Below are 25,238 nucleotides of genomic sequence, written 5' to 3'. Positions count from 1 at the left end.
GTATATTTTCTACTGGCATGCGAAGCATGGGATGTATAATGATTTTCTCCTAGATGGGATCAAATAGAAAAGTTTTTAGCTGGCTGAGTACGTAGTTGCTTGTAGCTCGGAGTGGATTATGAAGTTCTCATATTTATCATAGGATGGTAAGGTACATGCGGTATGTTGTGTGGGGTTGAGGTTTGCATGTGTAAGGTCACAGTTCAGTTTAGAAAGGAAGATCATAAATTCTTAGGCAGCATGGGCAGCTTTAGATGACTAGATAGATAAGATCACTGATTGGTGTGTCTTGATGAGGGTATACATCTCAGAAAAAGCTATATGTTTGAGTTATGGATGCTTTATTGGTATTGAGGCACTATCTTTTCTGATCGACTGCTGATATTCAAGGTTTGCTTGGTGGCACAGAAGAATTTTTGGAAGTACCCCTCGTGGGATGATCGAGTAGTAGGGATGTGTTAGATATTCGGGCGGTAGAGTTGGGACTAGATATGGTGATTCATGTGCTCTATGGATTTGGAGACTGGGAGTTCTTATGAACAGGTTATTTCGCGATTGTGGACGGTAAAGAAGTTGGTAATCTAGTCAGATGATAGTATGTATTATGATTCAGTCATTGTGAACCTTCGGAGGGTTATTTATCTGTTGTGGGTGACCATAGTTGATGTGTGCTTCATTGGTAGGCCCAACATGGATGTGTGTTCTTCACCGGGTCGGAATTGTTGACTCCGAACTGTTATTGTTGAGAGATATACCATTCGATTGTTGTTATGCTTATCCGTGTTTTGGAGTGATCTATGAGATACTCTTCTGTGTTACAAGGAGTTGTGATTTGTGGGTTATATGCGCATATGGTGCGACTCCATTTGAGCTTTATAGTGGAATTTGAGCGAAACGGGTATTCTTCTCCATAGTTATGGTGATTCTTTTGGGTGTTAGGCATCAAATTGCACTTGGTTGATGATTTTCAGCATGGTGATTTGAGGCGTCTCACGTGAACTAGTGTTTGGATAGGGTCACGCATTGCGGCAAAGTTATGTCGAGGTATGATCCTTCGAGTTAGATTCTTATGTTCTGGTTCTAGGACGTGTGATGGGTTCTCAGGATTGGTTGTGGTGGTACTGGTGAGCTTGCGGCACAGCTCTCTCATTTGAGTCATTTTTCATGATTTGAGTACTGTTACATGCGTTTTTGTACATTAAAATTTTGTTTTCAGTTAACCAACGTAGACTCAGGGATGATATCATCTTGACGTTAACGTACTTATGCTATTTATAACAAGTGATAAATAAGTGTTATGAAGGATAAAGGGGTACACGGATTAAAGAAAACGAGTTTCGTTGAAAGTGGCCAATTTGGAATAAAATACGGGTCGAGCGATAATACCCGATAATTATGAACTAGTACCATGCAAGGTGCCATATGACCATGGTAGTATAATATATAAAGTATATATGAAGTATTTTAAAAATAAATAGAATTTTAAGTAATTTGTGGTAATTTTTAAATTATGCTGGTAATTGATTAATTATCGGGTAACAAGACACTACTGAGTTAACTAATAAGTGGATAAAAATTAATAAATTAACCTCTCTCCCCCCCCCATGTGGCAAGAAGCCACACACCTAGAAAATGACTAAGTAGTCATGATTCTAGGTGGCCACCTATGAGTTAAGTTAAGTGTTTCCAAGACTTGTAAAACTTTATACAATTCTTAGTTTCAATTTACGTCCTTGGCCTGAAACCAAGAAACAGAAACATTTCGTTCAAATTCCAAAGATGTAGAATCATTTCGTCCAAAGACTCAAATCCATAAGCAAGGTTTTGTTCAAATTCTGAAGCTGAAGCTTCATCCTCTCATTCCAACGTGTTTCAAGAAAGCTGAAGCTTCACTTCGAACAAATAATTCAAGGAACAGGTATGTTAAGGCTCTCCCTTCTTTTTTTTGGCATGGTCCAAATTATACCGAAGAAATGAGCAAATACACAGTTTCCCTGAATTGCTCTATTCATAGAAATAGCAGGGGTGTCTATATTCTTGATTCCCCATGAAATATGATCTTCTGTTCATGGGTCTCAGAATAATACACAGTTGAAAAAGTTTATCCGGATGGAATATTAAAATTATTACGTATTTTTCATGCATTTCACCCATTTATACATGTGCATTGACCCATGATCAGATGGCCAGATGACGTTATATACGCGTATATATGTATATTATATTTATATGGGATACGGGAAAAAGGTTACGACGTTATATATGCACCACCACCTGATCAGCTGGTATATGATGATGATATTGCCTACACTGGATGAAATATGACTCAGACGACGTTATATACACGTATATATGTATGTATATGTATATGGGATAAGGGAAGAAGTCATGGCGTTATATACACACCACCACCTAAACAGTTGATTTATGTTGATAATGTGCTCACAGTGGCCGAGACAATATGATAGGATGCCCTTAGTGGCTTGATGATATTATGTACACCCATACCTATACATGACACAACATTTATATGCATGTGCATGACGTTATAAACGTTTTAAAATTTACAAAGTTATTCAGATTTAAAAATGTGTTTCTATATTTCATGTTTCATCTATGTCTTTTACGTACAAATTTTCATGCCTTACATATTCAGTACATTTTTCGTACTGATGCCCTATTTCACGGGGCCTGCGTTTTATGCCCGCAGGTGCAGGTAGGAAAGCTGATAGTCCCCCCTTCTTAGGATCCCTGATCATCGAGAGTTGGCGTGCTCCATTTGATCCAGAGCTTCTTTTGATGTTAGTACGATACGTTTGTATATATATGTGTGTATGGGTATGATGTGGCTCCGTCCCGTCTTTGTACAGTTATGTTTCTGTTAGAGGTCCGTATACAGTATGTCTAGTTGGGATGTATGTGGAATTGTCGGCATTCAGTTAGGATGTATAGTTTTCTATAGAAGCCTTGCCGACTCGCCCCCTATATTCTGAAGATATACGTACATATGCCTGCCTTGCCGGCTCGCCCCCTATATTCTGCAGATATACGTACATATGCCTTATTGGTAGGTTTCCTTCATGTATGTTATCTTCGTAAATCAGAAGATGTTATACAGGTTTATATCCTAGATATATACTTAGGGGTGTTTGATAGGTAGGACCAGGTGCCCATCGCGGCCCATCGGTTTGGGTCGTGACAAAAGTGGTATCAGAGCAGTCCTGTCCTAGGGTTGTCTACAGACCGTGTCTAGTAGAGTCTTATTTATGGGTGTGTTGTGCACCACACTTATAGACAGGAGGCTACAGGACATATAGGATGTTATCATCTCTTCTTATCTTAGATCGTGAGATATAAGCATTCATGTTCCTAAGGATGTGTTACTTTTTTAGCGATGCCTCCGAAGACTGCAGCCGCTAGAACAGGTCAGAAGGCTATGAAGGTGTTAGAAAGAAATATAAGTTATACTATGGATTCAAACCCATCGGAGATCATGGGTTCTATTGAGGATGATCCATTTGGGGAACCTTATGAGTCATACGTTCAAGCTGTTTCAACCATTCCAACAATAGATGGTATGAGAGGAGTTACGACCTCACCAAGGCCCTTAGATTCACAGCCCTTTGATCAGGGTATAAAGGGAGTAGTGCATGGATTGGCACAACCGGGATTCCCTGAGGCTCAAAACTATGTCAAGGTATTTGAGGACACCAGCTCTTCTGAGGTTCTGGATGGTCCACAGTCTTGGGAGTCCGTCAATCAAGGTTCGTTAGTGTATGTTATGTGATACGCAGAGAAAGAAGATAGTAGTCAGGCCAATAGGAGGAAGGTAACTGAAAAGGACATGAAGATTCCGCTTCGAAGTGTGTCTGATCAAGGTTCTTATATAGGACAAGGCAAGGACCCTCTACTATTGACTTCCTCCAAGTGTCAGTTTTTGGTTGGTGAGTTCCACCTCTTCTTGGAATATTACCAAGTCAGGGTTTTAAATGTGGTTGGTTATTTTATGAGGATGTAGGGAGCCCCGTCCCGACTTGTATATATTATGTGTATCGGACCTATATGAGATAGGGTGAGGTGGGATCACCCTCGGGTATGTGCATGGTAAGGTTTCACAGCGATTTGATAGTTTTCGGAATAACTCTAGGCACGTTCGAGGATGAACGTATGTTTAAGTGGGGAGGATGTAACGACCTAACCAGTCATTTTGAGCTTTTGCGCTTCACTCGCTAGTTCTTGGGAATGACTAGACCCGTGTGATGTATTATGACTTATATAAATCGTCGGTTTTGGTTTCAGGTAATCGGAATCAATTTGGAAGAACAGTTCTCAGTTTTAAAGCTTAAAATTTGAAAGGTTTGACCAAGTTTTGACTTGTTGGTATATGATCTCGGATTGGAATTTTTATGATTTGGTTAGCTCCATCAGGTTATTTGGGACTTAGGAGCGTGATCGGAATGTATTTTGGAGGTCTAAGGTTTAGGCTTGAATAGGCAAAATTGAAATTTTGGCGTTTTCCAGTTGATAGGAGAGATTTTGATATATGGGTCGAAATGGTATTCCGGAGGTTGTAGTAGGTCTGTTGTCTCATTTGTGACGTGTGTGCAAAATTTCAGGTCATTCGGATGAGGTTTGATAGACATTTTGATCAAAAGCGGAATTTGGAAGTTCTTGGAATTCTTAGGCTTGAATCCGATGTAATTTTGGTGTTTTGATATTGTTTTGAGCATTTCGAAGTTTGGAACAAGTTTGAATGATGTTATAGGATATGTTGTCATGTTTGGTTAAGGTCCCGAGGGCCTAAGATGAGTTTTGGGTGGTTAAACGGATCAAATTCTTATTTTGAAAGTTGCAAATATCTTAAGTTCAATGTTGCAGAGTTTTGCACTTCGCGTTCACGAGAGGGCCCTTGCATTCGCGAAGATATGTTGAGTGAGGCAGGCCATTTACCCTTCGCGTTTACGACATTGGTCTCGCATTCAAGAAGGTTGAGTCTGATTGTGCATCGCAAACGCGTGGCATGGTTCGCATTCGCGTAGAAGGGTGAAGCAGACTTGGGCACTAGGCCATAAAGCATCACGTTCGCGACTGAAGAAACGCATTCGCTACGCTAGCTGAGCAAGGCGTCACATTCGCGGGGGTAGTGTTCGCATTCGCGTAAGAGAAAATTTGAGCTGTGAATTGTTTATGCTTCGTGAACACGAGGCTTGATCGTGTTCACGAAGAAGGATTTTTTGGCCTGGGCAGAACGTTTAAATAGCCATGTTCGCGATTTTTGGTCTATCTTTCACAATTTTTGAGCGATTTTTGAGCTTTTTGAGAAGGATTGAAGAGGGAATCAAAGGGGAACGCTTGGAGGTAAGATTTTTGAACTCAATACTAGATCCTATGTTGATTTTTACTTGTTTAAACATGAAAATTGTAGAATTTAAAGCCTAAAATTGGGGAATTAGGGCTTGAAAGTGGAGAGTGTAAATTGGGGATTTGAGGGGCCATTTGAGATACGATTTTGATGTTCTTGGTATGTACGAACTCGTGAAATTATAAGTATTCTATTGGTGTAATTTTTATCAGATTCCGAGATGTGGGACCAGGGTTTAGGTTTGGCCAATTTCGGAATTTTTGGTATAAATTAGATATTTTCAAGTGGGCTTTGTTCCCTTAGCATATTCTAATGTTATGATTCAGATTTTGATTAGATTCGATGCGAGTTGAAGCCGAGGCAAGAGGCAAAGGCATCGCAGAGTAGTATTTCATCCGGTTTGAGGTAAGTAATGATTGTAAATGCTATCCTGAGGGTATGAAACCACAGATTTCACATCGTTGTGCCACTGTAAGGTGACGCACATTCTAGATGACGAGCGTGTAGTCATGCACCGTTGGGGATTGTGACTTGCTCCGTACCGTACGACTGTTAGGTCGCATTTTTGATTGAAAATTGTTTGATATCATTGAGTTTTGAAAAGTATTTCTTTGTTTTGGGCGGAATACCATGTTTGGGCCTCATGCCAAATATTTTGGAACCTTATGGGGCTTTTACTATTTTTCCTCACTGTTTTGACTTAATAATTGTAATCAGTCATACTGTGTTTTACTGATTTCATAACTCAGCCTTATTTACTCAATTTTGATACTATAAATGATATTTGAGTTGAACGCCCTATTTTACTGATAGTCCGAGTGGCTTGTGAGGTTTATGGCTGAGAGAGGCTCAAGGCATGATTGTGAGGTTGATGATTGAGAGAGGCCGAGGGCCTGGTTGTGAGGATTATATATTTATGGATCGGGCTGCACACTGTAGTAATATATATATATCGGGCTGAACGTCGTAGCGATATATTGGATCGAGCTGCATGGAGAAGCGATATAGCGCTTGGGCTGTAGGAGCCCCTCCGGAGTCTGTGCACCCCCAAGGAGCACAGTCGACTATATATATGGATCGGGCTGCACACCACAGCGATATATGGATCAGGATGCACGTCACAACAATTATGATAGGGTACCTATTGAGCGTAAGTGCTGAGTTTGAGCGTTGATTGCTGAGAGTTGAGCCATGAGTGACTAAGTGACTTGCCCGAATGTGACGACCCAAAGGGCCATCACCTGTTTTTAATTGAATTTTATGCCTCTGAGGCCCTGGAAACCTCATTTAAAATAGCCTCGATTTGCATGCGCAGTCCGGGCGCGTAGCCGGAAAGCTTAAATATGAAATTCTGTGAAAAATGTTAAGTCTTAACTTTAAAATGAGCTAATTTGACTTCGGTCAACCTTTTGGGTAAACAGACCCAGATCCGTGATTCGACCATCCCGGAGAGTCCGTAGGAAAATATGGGACTTGGGCGTATGCCCGGAATCGAATTCCGAGGTCCCAAGCTCGAGAAATGAATTTTTAAGTGAAATTGTTTAAGGAAATTTGAAATGAAAACTAATTAGAAAGCAATGGTATCGAGCCTGTATTTTGGTTCCGGCGCCCGGTATTGGTCTTATATATGACTTGAGTTAGAGGTTGTGTGACGTGACGTGATCCGGACCTTAATTGAGAAACTTGATGTTTAAAAGAGTTTTGAAAATTTTTATTGATCTCGAGGTTTAATTCGATGCTCGTGATGTTATTTTGGTAATTTAATTACACGAATACGTCCGTAGGATGTTTTTGAGGTTGTGTGTACACTTTGGTTGGGGTTTCGAGGGCTCGGGTGAGTTTCGAGTGGGTTCTGGGATGCCTTAGGCTTAGAAAGTCAGATGTTGCAGGTTCAGGAAGTTGCAGTCTGTGAACCCTCTAGTGCGGTCCGCGAGAAATCGCGCGCAACCACTGAGGGGCCAGCGCGGCCGCAGTCGCCTTTGTGCGGTCCGCAGTGGAGGCTGTGCGGTCATGGTCGCCTTTGTGCGGTCCGCAGTGGAAGTCGTGCGGACGCGGTCGCCTTTGTGCGGTCCGCATAGGGTTTTGAACTGCAGGTCTTCAGGGAGGCCTGTGCGGCCGCGGTCCATTTGATGCGGTCCGCACAGGTGGTATGAGAGGGGTATAAATAAATGGGAATTTCAGTTATTTTTCACTTTTCAAAACCCTAAAAACATAAGAGGCGATTTTTCAAACAACCTTTCTTCTCTAAAACGTAGGCAATTGATTTCTAACTCATTTTTTTCACTCCTTAACATCTTTTAACATGATTTCAACTTCAAATCAAAGATTTTCATGGGGGAAGTTGGGTGTTTTGGGTAGAACCTAGGTTTTTCTAAAATTGGGGATTTGGACCTCAATTTGAGGTCCGATTTCAAAATAAATAATATATTTGGGTTCGTGGGGGAATGGGTAACCAGGTTTTTGTCCGAACCTCGAGTTTCGACCACGTGGGCTGGGGGTGATTTTGACTTTTTGGTTAAATCTTGGGAAAACTCATTTTCATGCATTGGGGTTGATTCATTTAGCACTTATTGATGTAATTAAGTAACTTGTGACTAGATTCGAGAGGATTGGTGGTGGAATCAAGGGGTAAATCTATAGTTGAGACTTGAGTGGTGATCAAGGCATCAAGGTAAGTGTTTGGTCTAACCCTAGCTTGAGGGATTAGGTGTTGAGTCATATTTGCTACTTGCTTCTTGTTGAGTACGACATATAGGCATGGGGACGAGTATCTATACGTTGGTGTCAAGCATGACCGTGAGTCTTAAATTGAAAGTTGTTGTGTTCTTAAATGACACTTGGGTGCTTTACTTAATGACCTTCTATGATTTAGCATTTTCAATAATTGAACTAGGTACAAGCTAAGTTGAGATTGGTTATAGTTGATTCTCCCTTGCTGGAATGACTATTTCAATATTGTTGTTCCCTTGCCGGGAAAATTATTACATTGTTGTGTTCCCTTGTCAGGAAGTTATTATATTAATTATTTTACCCTTGCTGAGATTCCTAGAAATTGTAAGATATTATGAAATGGGAGCATGTGGTACGCCTACCACAAGATATTAAGAAAAGGGAGCGGGTGGTACGCCTACCACAAGATATTATGAAATGGAAGCGGGTGGTATGCCTACCACAAGATATTATGAAATGGGAGCGGGTGGTACGCCTACCATAAGATATTATGAAAAGGGAGCAGGTGGTACGCCTACCACAAGATATTATGAAATGGGAACGGGTGGTACGCCTACCACAAGAAATTATGAAATGGGAGCGGGTGCTACGCCTACCACAAGATATTATGAAATAGAAGCGGGTGATACGCCTACCACAAGATATTATGAAATGGGAGCGGGTGGTACGGCTACCACAAGATATTATGAAAAGGGAGCGGGTGGTACGCCTACCGCAAGATATTATGAAATGGGAGAGGGTGGTACGCCTAGCACAAGATATTATGAAATGGGAGCGGGTGGTACGCCTACCACAAGATATGAGAAATGGGATCGGGTTACACGCCTGTAACAAGATGGAAACTAAAAGTGAAAGTTACCTTTATTTTTCTTTATCTGTGTTAGAAGTTATAATGTCAGCTTCCTTATTTATTCCTTGCTATTTTGCTTTATTAGCTATCCCTGAGGCATGTTTCCCTTCCCCAGCTTTAATTACTTATTACATGTTTACTTTTCCGCCATATATTATATAACTGCATAGGTTTATCTGGAGTCTGGTCCTAGCCTCGTCACTACTTTACCGGTGTTAGGCCAGCACTTACCAGCACATGGGGTTAGTTGTGCTGATACTACACTCTTCAATGTGTGCAGATCCCGGAGAAGCTTTCGGACAGTAGTTGGAGGGCTTCCTTCTTTCCATCCGGAGACCCAAGGTAGACCTGCAGACGTCTGCGGGCCCTGGCATCTCCCTCTATCTCTAGTTCCTGTTTCCTTTATCTATTGCTCAGGAACAACACTATGTATTTTCTTCAGACTTTGTATGTATTGACTCTTAGATAGTCTATGGTACTGTGACACCAGATTTTGGGGTATTGAAGCTTAAAAGTGGTAATAGACGTAGCTCTAAGCTTTATAAAATGTTGACTTCCGCCTATTTCCTAACTTCCGCTTTATTTATATTGTCGCCCTATGTTTGCTTTAAAAGAAGTAATATGAAAAAGGTAGTAGATAGTTTGGGTCAATGTTGATAGGCTGACCAAGTCAGCGCATTTCATTCATGTGGAAGTCTCTTATTCATCCGAGAGGTTAGCTGAGATCTATATCAGAGAGATTGTTCGTCTTCATAGTGTGCCTGTAACTATCATTTCGGACCGAGGTATGCAATTTACCTCGCATTTCTGGATAGCAGTTCAGCGAGAGTTGGTCACTCTGATTGAGTTGAGTACAGCATTTCATCCTCAGACGGATGGGCAGTCTGAGCGGACTATTCAGGTTTTGGAAGATATGCTTCGAGCTTGTGTCATTGACTTTAGAGGCTCGTGGGATCAGTTTTTCCTTCAGCAGAGTTTGCCTAAAATAACAGATACCAGTCGAGTATCCAGATGGCTCCTTATGAGGCTTTGTATAGTAGGCGATGTCGATCTATGGTTGGATGGTTTGAGCTGAGGGAGGCTCGGTTGTTGGGTACGGATCCAGTTCAGGAGGCCTTGGATAAGGTCAGGATCATTCAGGAGAGGCTTCGTACGGCTCAGTCCAGGCAAAAGAGTTATGCAGACCGCAAAGTTCGAGATGTGGCTTTTATGGTGGGTGAGCGGGTATTGCTCCGAGTGTCGCCTATGAAGGGCATGATGAGATTCGGGAAGAAGGTCAAGCTTAGCCCTAGGTTCATTGGTCCATTTGAGATTCTTGATCGAGCGGGAGAGGTGGCTTATAGATTGCATTGTCGCCTAGCTTATCACTTGTGCATCCAGTATTTCATGTGTCCATGCTTCGGAAGTATCACGACGATCCATCCCACGTGTTAGATTTCAGCATTGTCCAGTTGGACAAGGACTTGTCTTATGAGGAGGAGCCGGTGGCTATTCTAGACCGGCAGGTCCGTCAGTTGAGATCGAAGAGTTTTCCTTCGGTTCGTGTTTAGTGGAGAGGTTAGCCTCCTGAGGCGTCGACCTGGGAGTCCGAGTCCGACATGTGTAGCCGTTATCCTCATCTTTTCCCCGACTCACGTACTTCCTTCTTCTGTCCGTTCGAGGACGAACGATTGTTTTAGAGGAGGAGAATGTGACAACCCAAAGGGCCATCACCTATTTTTAATTGAATTTTGTGCCTCCTTGGCCCTGGAAACCTCATTTAGAGTAGCCTCGATTTGCGCGTGTAGTCCAGGCGCGTAGCTGGAAAGATTAAATATGAAATTTTGTGAAAAATGTTAAGTCTTGACTTTAAAATGAGTTAATTTGACTTCGGTGAACCTTATGGGTAAACGGACCCGAATCCGTGATTCGACGGTCCCGGACGGTCCGTAGGAAAATATGGGACTTGGGAGTATGCCCGGAATCGAATTCCGAGGTCTCAAGCCCGAGAAATGAATTTTTAAGTGATTTTTTTTTGAAATTGTTTAAGGAAATTTGAAATGAAAACTGATTAGAAAGCAATGGTATCGGGCCTGTATTTTGGTTCCGGTGCCCGGTACAGGTCTTATACATGACTTGAGTCATTCTTGAGAAATTTGGTTAAAAACGAACGTCGTTTGACATGATCTGGACCTTAATTGAGAAACTTGATGTTTAAAAGAGTTTTGAGAAATTTTATTGATCTCGAGGTTTCATTAGATACTCGTGATGTTATTTTGGTAATTTTATTACACGAATACGTCCGTAGGATGTTTTTGAGGTTGTGTGTATACTTGGGTTGGAGTTTCGAGAGCTCGGGTGAGTTTTGAGTGGGTTCCGGGATGCCTTAGGCTTAGAAAGTTAGATGTTGCAAGTTTAGGAAGTTGCAGTCTCTGAACTCTCTAGTGCGGTCCGCGAGAAATCGCGTGCGACCGCGGAGGGGTTAACGCAGCCGCGGTCGCCTTTGTGCGGTCCGTGGTGGAGGCTGTGCGGCCGCGGTCGCCTTTGTGCGGTCCGCACAAGGTGTTGAACTGCAGGTCTTCAGGGAGGCCTGTGCGGTCGCGGTCCATTTGATGCGGTCTGCACAGGGGGTCTGATAGGGGTATAAATAAATGGGAATTTCAGTTGTTTTTCACTTTTCTAAACCCCAAAAACATAAGAGGCGATTTTTCAAACAACCTTTCTTCTCCAAAACGTTGGTAAGTGATTTCTAACTTATTTTCTTCACTCTTTAACATCTTTTAACATGATTTCAACTTTAAATCAAAGAATTTCATTGGGGAAGTTGGGTGTTTTGGGTAGAACCTAGGTTTTTCTAAAATTGGGGATTTGGACCTCAATTTGAGGTCCGATTTCAAAACACATAATATATTTGGGTTCGTGGGGGAATGGGTAACCAGGTTTTGGTTCGAACCTCGGATTTCGACCACGTGGGCTCGGGGGTGATTTTAACTTTTTTGGGTAAAACCTTGGGAAAACTCATTTTCATGCATTGAGGTTGATTCATTTAGCACTTATTGATGTAATTAAGTAACTTGTTACAAGATTCGAGTTGATTGGTGGTGGAATCAAGGGGTAAAGTTATAGTTGAGACTTGACTGGTGATCAAGGCATCAAGGTAAGTGTTTAGTCTAACCCTAGCTTTAGGGATTAGGAGTTGAGTCATATTTGCTACTTGCTTCTTGTTGAGTACGACGTATAGGCATGGTGACAAGTATCTATACGTTGGTGTCAAACATGACCGTGAGTCTTAAATTGAAAGTTGTTGTGTTCTTAAATGACACTTGGGTGCTTTACTTAATGACCTTCTATGATTGAGCATTTTCAATAATTGAACTGAGTACAAGCTAAGTTGAGATTGGTTATAGCTGATTCTCCATTGCAGGAATGACTATATCAATATTGTTGTTCCTTTGCCGGGAAAATTATTACATTGTTGTGTTCCCTTGCTGGGAAGTTATTATATTAATTATTTTCCCTTGCTGGGATTCCTTGAAATTTAAAGATATTATGAAATGGGAGCGGATGGTATGCCTACCACAAGATATTATGAAATGGGAGCTTTCTTGAGATTGTAAGATATTATGAAATAGGAGAGGGTGGTACGCCTACTACAAGATATTATGAAATGGGAGTGGGTGGTACGCCTACCACAAGATATTATGAAATGAAAGCGGGTGGTACGCCTACCACAAAATAAATCTTGTGGTAGGCGTACCACCCGCTCCCATTTCATAATATCTTGTGGTAGGCGTACCACCTGCTCCCATTTCATAATATCTTGTGGTAGGCGTACCACCCACTCCAATTTCATAATGTCTTGTGGTAGGCATAACACCCGCTCCCATTTCAGTTCATCACACAATCACAAGAAATCCCGGCAAGGACAAGGATATCGAAATAGTCATCCCGGCAAAGGATAATCAGCTATAACCAATCTCACTTTGCTAGTACTCAGTTCAATTAATGGAAATACTTAATCATAGAGGATCGGTAATTAAAGTATACAAGGTGTCATTCAAAAACACAACAACTTTCAAGTTATGACCCACGGTCATGCTTGACACCAACGTATAGATACTCGTCACCATGCCTATACATCGTACTCAACAAGAAGCAAGTAGCAAATATGACTCAAATCCTAATCCCTCAAGCTAGGGTTAAACCAAACACTTACCTCGATGCCGTAAACACCACTCAAATCTCAATTATAGCTTTACCTCTTGATTCCACCACCAATCCGCTTGAATCTAGTCATAAGTTACTTAATCACATTAATAAATGCTAAATGAATCAACCCCAATGCATGAAAATAAGTTTTTCAAAGTTTTAACCAAAATTCAAAATTCACCCATGGTCCCACGTGATCGCAACCCGAGGTTCGGACCAAAACCCGATTACCCATTCCCCCACAAATTCAAATATATGATTTGTTTTGAAATCAGACCTCAAATTGAGGTCTAAATCCCTGATTTTAGAAAAACCTAGATTCTACCCACATCACCCAATTTCCACATGAAAATCTTTGATTTGAAGTTGAAATCATGTTAAAAGATGTTAAGAAGTGAAGAAATTAAGTTAGAAATCACTTACCAATCATTTCGGAGAAGAAAGGTTGTTTGGAAAATCGCCTCTTATGTTTTGGGTTTTGAAAAGTGTAAAATAACTGAAATTCACGTGTATTTATACCCCTCTGAAGTTCCCACCGCAGACCGCGCAAGAAGGACCGCGGCCGCGCAAGCTCCCTAAAGACTGCGGATCATTGCCCCGTCTGGACCGCACCAAGCCGACCGCGGCCGCACAGCACCCACCGCAGACTGCTCAAGGCAACCGCGGCCACACGTGATTGCTTGCGGACCGCACAAGAGGGTTCAAAACGCTTCATTGCAAGGCAAATCCTTAGTCGGTTTTTCCGCAACTTAAATCTAATTTTTCCCAAACTTTATATTTCATATCCAAACATCATATATAATTATATAATAACTTTAAACTCATTTAAATTATGATTAACAAGTCTTATTCATCTTAACTTACTCAAGACTTCATTTACATTAGATAATCCTATAATGACAGTGACGTGTGAAGTACGGGGTGTAACAACATTAAATTACTTTATATACTTTCAAAGAAGATCTCATTTCTGAGCTTATATCAATCGACTTACGACATACTTTCATGTATAAAAACATGGGGTGTAACATCATTCCCCCTTTTGGAATATTCGTCCTTGAATGTTGACTGATGTGCTTATCAGTCTCATAACCCGTCTCTCGTGAGTACATTAATATTGTCCTTACCATCTAGGCAATTGTTCTGTGAAAAAATTCAAAGATCAGGGCATTCTTCCCTTTAAGCCTCTTCTCACATCATGACTTGTGATCGGAATTATTCCAATCCCATAACTTTGACTACCTTCTGTGATGGAACATATATGACTCCGTCCTTTTATGTGCGGATCTTCTTTTTCTTTTTTTTCTTCAGCTTTTTGCCAATCTCTTCGCCTCACTTTGTGAACATATACAGAACTATGACAAGATGTCCTTCAGAGCATATATAGGTGTACTAAAGTTCTTCGCTTGGTACTTTATCGAACTTACAACTATTGCTATATTTTGTTTCCTAGCCTTGGTTATCTATCCTTATGGCTTTAGTGCATCTAAATAGGTCATACCGTACTATAACACTTAGGTTTATTATTACCGAGGTGTGCTACACAACTCTAGGTTTCTTTCTCACTACTTATCACATAACATACTGGCGCAACCCTGCCACATTAGGAACACATAATCGACCCCGATATATGAGGACTCCATCTCCTGCAATCGCAAATAGTGTCTTCTCCCTTTGAGGGGTTGTATCTCTGTAATGATCTAGAATAGGATCTTCTTACTGGAATTCCTTCACTTTAGTTACTAAAGAGGATGTTGCCATATCCTTAATAGTAACTCCGGTACCACCTGAATCTAGTAATAAAATTCCAAGATTAGCTAGATGATGAATCTCACAAGTTATCTCACTCTTCTCTAGCTGTAAATATGATAGGCTACCCACAGATCTACGGCTGAGGGCGTCGACTACTACATCCTCCTTCCTTGGATTGTATAAAATATCAACATTATAGTCTTTTACTAGCTCCAACCATCACCTCTGACATAATACATTGTCACTAGGGCATACGCCTCATTGGGGAATATCTGAAGTGATTTTTCTGATCCACCTAGGGGTGCTACTATACTTTAATAACCATACATCATATAATCCCAACACGATTCATCTTATGGGGGTATTCTAATACCATGTCATCCATGAAATCACTTTTCTTTAAATCATTACTCAATCAAAGGCCGAAATGTCATCCTCTTATTTATTACAATTACACCCTTATTCTACTACTAGGGCGGCATTTCATCTCTTCTAATTGATCCTATTCTTAGACTCCTCTGAGTTCATTCAGACTGTACCGAGCTTTCTATAGCCTACGGAAACTATCAGCTCTCTTGTTTTGATGGACTTAATCTCAAGGCCTTACCTGTTCTCGTCACCTTCTCACTCACCTTTTAACACCTTTACTCCTATCTACCTAAAACCTTGTCGCTATACGGTACTTTAGCATGCGACCTACACATATCGATTCATACTACTCAAAACCTTCCTTTACTTGGTAGCATCACAGATTTCCTTTCGTGCCTTCTCAGTTGTGTTTAAATGTAAGCAATAGCTTTTCGGGTCGTTCTGCCACTTGTTGCATTAATACTTGGCTCATCTTAGTGCCCACATATGTTGGAATTACATACAACCCATATGATCTTGAATATCACCTTTTGATTTTTTTTTCTTCTTCTCGTTCATTAGCCACCATAGGTGCCACTTTCTTATAGACTGCATACAATATTGTTGTGATACTGTTGTTACAAGACCATTTCTTCTTTATGTCACTATGCTTAAGTTGAAACCTACTTCCTTATTTCCTCAACCAGTCTTAACTTACCTCTCGCACTGGCTCCTTATATATCAAGTGTTCATTTGCACTTATTTATCAATAACATCTTATGCTGGAACCCTTAATACCTCTCGTCAGTGGCGCGCTTGCATAATGTTCTGGAGTGGTATCATATATGTATGATCTGAATAGATGCAATCTCATTCCATCCACCTTTTACTGCATTTTTTCTTTACTATTCCATAGTTACATCATAATCTTTGGAGTCTTTTCACATCTTCATGGACTCTTACTTACCTTGCGGTAATTCTTCTATACCAAGGATAATTGAATTCCTTACTCACGAGGGTGACACCTAGTGTAACTAGCATACTTAGTCCCTTAAGCTTAACTTTACTCACAGTGCTCGCTTTAGGGAAGTATCTTCCTGAATGACCTTTAAAGGTTATTCTTCTATTATCCATTCTATTATCACCGAAACGTAATCTCTGAAATTCTCTTGATGCCCACTATTATCAAATCATTCGGTCCCTAATTCATGTTCAGCTTATCTTGTTCCCTAGCCCATACTAATTTCCATTATTTCGGGGGTCTAACGTTTCCTTCTAGTAATAATGTTGGAGTCACCAACTCATTTTTTTGAAATGGGGATATGACTTTGTGGCTTATAGTCTTTTATTGCCTCGAGGCCTGTCCCATCTTCTGTTTTCCTTTACTTGACTATATACTTTGTCACTGTGTCATATTTTATTTACCGTTATCTTCCATTTATCACATCTTACTCGTAATGCTTCATTCACTCTTTTTTTATTCTCGAGCTAATATTTTTGTCTGTCACTTTATACTAAAAACTTCAACAAAACATTATTTCACTTTTAGCTCCCCTTAGGCCCTTACTTCATCTCACTAGCTCTTTGGAATGCCTAACATTCTCCCTTCTATTTTTACTCAGGGCTGGAGTCATACTATGGTAAATATTTATCCTTTCTAGGCTCCCACTGCCTATCTTTTGATTTTCTAAATATTCTAGTATTCATATCTGATTATAGTATTCTAAAGTACACCATCTGACTGTCTCACAAGGAGATCTATTACCACATTTACATTATCCTTCGGAAATATCAACTAATGTTAACAATCCATCAAAATTTTGGGTTACTCTAACCCCAACTTGATTCTGATATTCCATCTTTCTCTTAAACTATATTTGTCAACTCCCATAGGGCATAACTCAAATGGGAGTGACTAATAGTATATATCTCTATTACAGTCGAAAGTAACTCAAAATACTTATATTTCTCTGCTTGAATTGTAAATACTGTTAATCTTCATTAACTAGGTACCTCGTACCCTTATTCACCTTGCTTCTTTTACTTGGTGAAACTTGTGTCTACCTTCCGATTATTTTATTCCTTTTTACTATATGAGTCGATAGATATTATTGCCTTAGGGCTCATTATCAAGAAGCTTACACATCTTAGTACACACATGATCTGCTGAAGACCTCACATTTACTCATCATAAGCATGACGCAAAATTGAGTTCCTCTTACTCAACTCTTCCGCAGCCACCTTCAATCTCTTACCAGTTGTCTTTCTGAATGTAGATATTGTTGTATTACCAAAAAATAGAATTTAAGAGTTTGAATTCTTAAAATTGAGCTCTACCACACGATCTAGAGTGAGAAGAAAGAGTGACAGTCCTAAATGATTGAAATTGTTATTATGGTTAATGTCTTTAAATAAGATGACCTAGTCGATCAGGTCGTGATCGGACTCCGTGCTATTTTTACGGTAGTGTATATATGTCATGACCCAAATTGAAGGGCCACGACGGGCACCCGGTACCTTACTCAATCGAGTACCATATTACACCTCATATTTTTTACATGAAAATATGTCATAAATAAATTAATGAGATCCTGAAAGTGAGATTTCACGTCCCATAGTACTACATTACGACGATGTTGCATCTTGTAGATTGTACATTGAATTTTCCGTAAGGTAATTGACATCAGTCCAAGGAAAAGATTATTCGGATATTATAAGGATTATACTATTTCAAACAATTAATAAATAAATTCGTGAAGGTGAGAGGGGAAGCAAGTCAAAGAAAACAAATTTTCGTAAACTAGTACCATGCAAGGTACCATATGACCACGGTAGTATAAGGTATAAAGTATATATAAAGTAAATAAAAATAAGTAGAATTTTAAGTAATTTGAGGTAATTTTTAAATTATTCGTGTAATTGATTAATTACCGGATAGCGAGACATTACCTAGTTAATTATTAGATTATAAAATGATATGTGGCAGAAAGGAAGCTCGTAGCATATGTGACGACCCGGCCAGTCGTCTCATGAGTTACCGCTCTGTTTCCCCCATTTCTGCTTCTTTATGCTTTGTTATCTGCATTAGTTTGAGTTCGGGGTGGATTTTGTAAGAAATGAGACACTTAGTGTCTTTTAAGAAGGTTTAAGTTGGAAAAGTCAATCGGATGTTGACTTATGTGTTAGAGAGCTCGAATATGAGTTCCGATAGTTCGGTTAGCTTCGGGAGGTGATTTATGATTTAAGAGTGTAATCAGAATTGGTTTTGGAGGTCTGGTGTAGGATTAGGCTTGAATTGGCAAAGTTAGTATTTTGGCGATTTCCGGTTGGTAGGTGAAATTTTAATCCGAGGGTCGGAATCTAATTCCGAGAGTTGCTGTAGCTTCGTTATGTCATTTTGTGATATGTGTGAAAAATTTCAGGTCATTCAGACGTGGTTTGGTTGCATTTTTGATCGAAAGCGTATTTCGGATGTTTTTAGAAACTTAGGCATGAATTCAATGTGAATTGATGGATTTTGTGTTGTTTGAGGTGTTTGGATGATTGGAACATGTTTTAATGGGGTTTTAGCATGTGTTGGTGCTTTTGGTTGAGGTCCCGGGGGCCTCATGTGAGCTTCGGATGGTCAATTGAACCATTTTGGAGTTTGAATGTTGCAGAAAAATCTGCCCAGCTGTTGTAGAGAATTATATTTTTGCATTTGCGAGCGGAGCCTCGCATTCGCATAGAAGAATTTAAGGAAGGCCAGAATTTAAGCCTTCACATTTGCGAGAGGTTCCTCGCATTCGCAGAAGGCTAGGAGTTTGTGTTTCGCGTTTGCATAAGGCTGTTCGCGTTCACGTATATGGATTTGGGGTCCGGTGGAATTTGCTCTTCGCGTTCGCGTCAGGTGTCTCGCATTCGCAAAGGTCAAGGCGGAGGAGGCATCGCGTTCGCAACTGGTGTGTCGCGTTCACGTAAGGTAAAAGTTGGTCAACGTAAATTTGTGCTACACGAATGCGAGAGGTTGACCGCATTCGCGAAGAAGGAAGGGTCAGACCTGGGCAGAAAGTTTATAAGTTATTTCATCCGCGATTTTGGGACATTTTTACTCCATAGTTGATCATTTTGGGAGCTCTTTGAGGGAGATTGAAGAGAGATTCAAGAAGAACTGATTGGAGGTAAGCTTTTTGAACCTAAAACGTGATTCTATTGTGAAATTAACCTAGAAATTCATGGAACTTAAGCTAAAAATGGAAGAACTGGGGCTTGGGATTTTGAACTTTTGAATTGGGATTTGAAGGACCATTTGAAGTCGGATTTGAGAACTTTTGATATGTATGAACTTGTGAAAGGATAAGGAATCCGTTGATGTAAAAAATTTTGAGTTTCGAGAAGTGGGCCCAGTGTTCGGGTTTTGCTAATTTCTGGATTTTTGATATTTTTCGATTGTTTTCGCTTGGGCTTTGTTCCCTTAGTATATTGTGACATATTCGTTTTTCTTTTGGATAGATTCGACCCACGTGGAGGCCAATTCGAGGGGCAAAGGCGTCGTGAGCTAGAGTTGTAGCCGGTTCGAGGTGAGTAATGATTGTAAATGATGTCCTGAGGGTTTGAAACCCCAGATTGCACATCGTAGTGCTATATTTAGGTGAGACACGTACTGGATGATGATCGTGGGGTCTTTTACTACTGGGTATTGTGACTTGGTCCGTCCCGATTGATGGCTTTACCGCGTATTTGACTGAAACTTATTTGTTATCATCATGATTTAGGCTGATTGCCATATTTGGGCTTTGTGCCAACTATTTGAACCCTTCGGGGATTTTTATCACTATTCCTCACTATTTTGACTTGTTACTTGATCTCAGTCCTGTTGATATTTACTGTTCTACAAACGCAATCACTTTTATTCATATTTGAAACTTAAATGATATTTCTAAGTGATGTTTTTTGTCTGAGAACTACTATTTTAATAATGCCCGAGGGGCTTGTGATGATTTTCGGACTGAGTGAGGCCGAGGGCCATTTGTGAGGATATGCTGAGTGATCTGAGGCCGAGGGCCTGAGATACTTTGATACGCCACGAGGTGGCTTGAGTGATGTGAGGCCGAGTGCCGAGTGATGTGAGGCCGAGTGCCGAGAGATGTGAGGCCGAGTGCCGAGAGATGATGCCACGAGGTGGATTGATACAGCGCTTGGGCCGTAAGGGGCCCCTCTAGAGTCTGCAGCCCCACAGTGAGTGCGGGTACCCATCATGATCTGAGAGTGAGCCCGAGGGGCTGATACTATTCTGAGCGATTGTTACTGTGCCCGAGGGTCGGATTTCTACTTGTTAATTACCTGTTAAATTACCCCTTTTACTTGGTTTAAAGGGATTCCATTTGACTTCTTCACTGATTTACTGCTTTAAGTGATTTTACTGCTTGATATAGAACTGCTTTGTGCCTTTACGTGTTTTCTTTCTTTCAGCCATTATTTATGATTATTACTCACTGGGTCGGAGTACTCACACTACTCCCTGCACCGTGGGTGCAGATTCAAGCATCGGAGAGTCCGTTCTTGAGAGCTGATCCTCCCAGTCCAGGCAGTGTTTTCGGAGACTACGAGGTAGTTGTTGGCGTCTGCAGCCCCTGTGACACCCTTATCTTATAACTTTTATATTCTTCAAACAGTTGTACCAGATATTATATCTAGTAGACTCGTATCAGGATCCTTAGTTGTTCATGACTTGTGACACCCCGGTTTGGGATATGTCGAGATGGTTTCTACTGTTGTTATCGTAAATTCCGCAAATTATGGTTATTATATCATGTTTTAGAACTGTTTATGGTATTTAACTATTTAAAAGAGGTGTTCTATTTTGGTCTGGCTGGTCTTGTCTTCACGAGAGGCGCCATCACGACCTTATTCGGGGTTAGGGTCGTGACAGCATATGACTAATTAGTCATATAGGATCAGTGGTATCTACGTGTATAATTCTTAAATGACTAAAGATATGTACCAAGATATCAAGATTGGTCTCTTTAATTACATCTCTTTAAGAGATGAATAAAACTTTAGAGAACAACCAAAACCAAGTCTTGCCTCCTCATTGCATTCTCAATAACAATAGCAGAACGCCAAGCATCCGAGAAGAAAAGGTTCCAACAAAATCTTGCAACAACGCAATTCCAACGCGAATTTGTTAGAATCTTAGCAACGTAAGATTTTGCGGTTCTAAAGGAGTGCGGTGCAATCTTCTCTAAGAGTATTTTACGGTGTTTTTCCTACCCCGAGGTATGTTAAGGCTATCCCTTCTTTCTTTTGGCATAGTCCAAATTATACAAAAGAAACGAGCAAATGCACAATTTCCATAAATTATTCTACTCAGAGAAATATTAGGGGTATCTATATTATTGATTCCCCATGAGAATTATTATTATCTTCTGTTCATGGGTCTCAGAATAATATGCAGTTGAAAAAGTTTATCCGGAAGGAATATTGAGATTATTACATATTTTTCATGCATTTCACCCATTTATACATGTGCATTGACCCATGACCAAATGGCGTTATATACGCGTATATATGTAAATATATCTATATGGGATATGGGAAAAGGCTATGACGTTATATACACACCACCACCTGATCAGCTGGTATACGTTGATCATTTTGCCCACAGTTGCCAAGATGATATGATGGGATGCCCTCAGAAGCTGATGATATTATGGAACATGTACCTATGCACGACATGACATTCATACGCATATACATGATACTATAATTATTTCATGATTTACAAAGTTATTCAGACTTTCAGGTGGAGTCATTTACTATATATTTCCTCTATGTCTGTTATGTACTTATTTATATGCCTTACATACTCAGTACATTATTCGTACTGACATCCATTTTTGCTTGGGGACGCTGCGTTTCATGCCCGCAGGTCCCGATAGACAGGTCGAGAGCCCTCCAAGTAGGCTATCAGCTCAGCGGGAGATGTTGGTGCGCTCCATTTGTTTCGGAGTTGCTTGTTTGGTAAGTATGAATTAGATGTGTATTGTTTGGTATGACGGGACTCTGTCCCAACCTTTATGAAAATTATTTATTCATAGAGGCTTGTAGACAAATGCCATGTACGTAAAAGATTGTATGTCCTTGTCAGCCTATGTTCAGTGTTCAAGTGGTCATTTTGGTCTTAGAGGCCCATATGTTTTATATATATAAGTTGGTATTACCTGTTGTATTATACTTATTTCACGGCAGCCTGTCTGGTTCAGTTATTTATGATTGTATGACATGAAAAGATACGTTATATTGGTACTCGATTGAGTAAGGTACTGTATGCCTGTCGCAGCCCATCAGTTTGGATCGTGACAAAAGTGGTATCAGAGCTGTTCTGTCATAGGGAGTCTACAAGCCGTGTCTAGTAGAGTTTTGTTTATGGGTGTGTCGTGCACCATGTAGACATGTGATTTTTTACCCTCCCCAAGATTTTACATATTTTAGCATTTAAATATTTTGTTTAGGTCTAATATAGTTATTTCAACTAGTTTTAAAGTTTTTACTTTATTTTATCACAAAAAATAAAAATTACAAAAATAGTTTTATTAATGTTTTGTAGTCATACTATTTTACTAGAATTTTTATTTTTTATATAATCTTGAAGAATACCAAAATAGTCTCACAATATAATACTGTCTATTTTAATTAATTAAGATTAGTCTGATATTTTCATGTTATAAATTGTATATAATTTTAAGAAAAAATAATTAGTTTTAGATTGGTTTATGCCATTTTTATGAATTTTATAGTCCATTTTTAGTCTTTGGCCCACCTTTAACCTGGAAAACACTTTTCCCCGTCTTCAAACAAAGGATACCCCAGCCGTGACCCCTTTTCCCCATCTTCAAGACTTCAACACAAAAGGCAAGCATCAGCAGCTAAAAAAAAAGCTAGAACCTAATTCCCAAAATTCCAGCGCCGATTACCCCAAGAAAAAGACCCTTGAGCAGCGCCTGCCTTTCCCCAGAGATTCATCCATCTCTTTCTCTGGACAACACACACACCCCAAAGAGAGAACAAAAGAAAAATGGCAAAAAATAGTAATATGCAGTAAAGAGGAAACGAAACAGTAGAGAGGAAAATAGAACAAGATTTTGAAGATTTTTTTTTCTTCTTTTGATTTTGAGTTCTTAGAAAAGAAAAATAACACAAAAAATATTTCTAATCTCTCTTTCCAACTTCGATTTTGATTCTTAATTATGGAGTTTAATTGATTCCAGTTTGTCACGGTTGGAAGTCGCCGTTTGAGGTGTCCATTTCCTGTGTTTGCTCCTGTTGAAGCTCAAATTGCAGCAGCTGTTTTCTTCCTCTCAAGTGTGTTCTTATGTTTCTTGTGCTTGTATTCACTTTCAGCATTAATCCAAAGTTCTGCGCATTCAGGTTCATCTCTTACTCTTCTTATTTTATTAACGGAAGATGGTGCGAGTTAGTTTATATACTAGTCTGTGATGCAATTTTCTTGTGAATTTTATTGATTTTCCATCTGTTTGGCGCGTTTGACTGAAACTCGTCTAGTTGTGAGGTTGTTAGACTAATCTCAAATTGGTGGTGTAATTCTGAATTTCAAAAATAGATCTTCATGCTTAGATTAACTAGCAGCTCCAATTCTCTAACTCTACAAATATCCCCCACACACATTCACGTGCTCAAAGGGAAATTCAATTATTAGAAGACATGAACCTGAAATTGACATTGCCGAAAAAAGATAGAAGGAGACAGAAAAATGTAAGAGTAGAGTACAGAGTGGATGTGTGTGGTAGGCGAGAATGTATGGGGAGATAGAGATACAGGGGGATATGAATTGCTCTAAATATTGAAATGAGTACAAAAGATCGGGGGGAGATCCAGTGAAAAGGAAAGGAAAGAAGAAAATGGGTGGATATGCGAATACCAAAAAAAAAATGGCTAGGATTCCATCTCTGTTTTTCACATGCCTTGTACTCCTGCTTTGATTTTCAATCATATTTCTAATTTAAGATCTTTTATTTTCGAACAGATGAAGTTCAGATGTGGAGACAATTGTAATAAATGGAAGCATATCACACGTTAACAGCTGTGTAGGTGCTGACTTGAGAATGGCTTTGGAAAATAATTAACTTGAACATTGTTGCTTGCTTGAAGCGCGTTAATTAAATAAATCATTTTGACTATGAGTACAGTTCTCGTGATATGGTCACGATACGTAATATCCTATTCAAGTGTGCGTTTCATGTGACTCGACCATAACTTCGAACAAAAAATAAAATAAGCGTGTTGTAGATCGTGAGTACGATTCCCGTGACGCACTTCGCAATGTGTACATAAACAAATGGATGCGCGACAATCACGCCTTGTTCAAACAAATTCCATAAATAATTAAAAGCGGTTGAAAGTTAAAAAAGCACAATAGGTTTAAAATATGTAATTAATCGGATAATTAGGCCAAGTACTAATAGTAAAGCGACCGTGCTCGAACCACGAAACCCGGAAATGTCTAACACGTTCTCCCGGGTTAACAGAATTTCTTACTCGGATTTCTGTATTCGCAGACCGTAAACAAGAGTCAACTTCCTCGATTCGGGATTTTAAACCGGTGACTTGGGACACCATAAATTATCCCAAGTGGCGACTCTGAATAAATATAAATAATCCCGTTTTGGTTTGTATTACGAATAAAATAGAATTTAGGAGTCTAAATTCTTACAACTGAGCTCTACCACACGATCTAGAGTAAGAAGAAAGAGTAATGGTCCTAAATGATTGAAATTGTTATTGTAGTTAATGTCTTTAAATAAGATGACCTAGCCGATCAGGTCGCGATCGGACTTCGTGCTATTTTCACGGTGGTGTATATATGTCACGACCCAAACCGAAGGGTCACGGCGGGTGTGAGCACGTGATTTTTGCTTCACGGGACAATCGCTCCAAAAGAAATAAAAAATAACGACAATTGATCCTGTTGTACAATTTTTGGATTTTTTATGGCACTTCGTTAATCAT

General features: G+C 39.9%; 1 long non-coding RNA gene across 1 annotated transcript; it reads left to right on the top strand.

Annotated features, from left to right (window-relative positions):
- Positions 1–23,054: 23,054 nt before the first annotated feature.
- LOC107816614 (uncharacterized) lies at positions 23,055–24,457 on the top strand. Its single transcript, XR_001654997.2, has 2 exons — positions 23,055–23,639; positions 24,256–24,457. It is a non-coding gene; the product is annotated as an uncharacterized LOC107816614 (long non-coding RNA).
- The last annotated feature ends 781 nt before the right edge of the window (positions 24,458–25,238 follow it).

The sequence above is a fragment of the Nicotiana tabacum genome, chromosome 6 (genome assembly GCF_000715075.1).
Source record: "Nicotiana tabacum cultivar K326 chromosome 6, ASM71507v2, whole genome shotgun sequence".
Taxonomy (NCBI): Eukaryota; Viridiplantae; Streptophyta; class Magnoliopsida; order Solanales; family Solanaceae; genus Nicotiana; species Nicotiana tabacum.
Note: the sequence above shows the minus strand (reverse complement) of the source record. Positions and strands in the feature narration are given on the sequence as shown.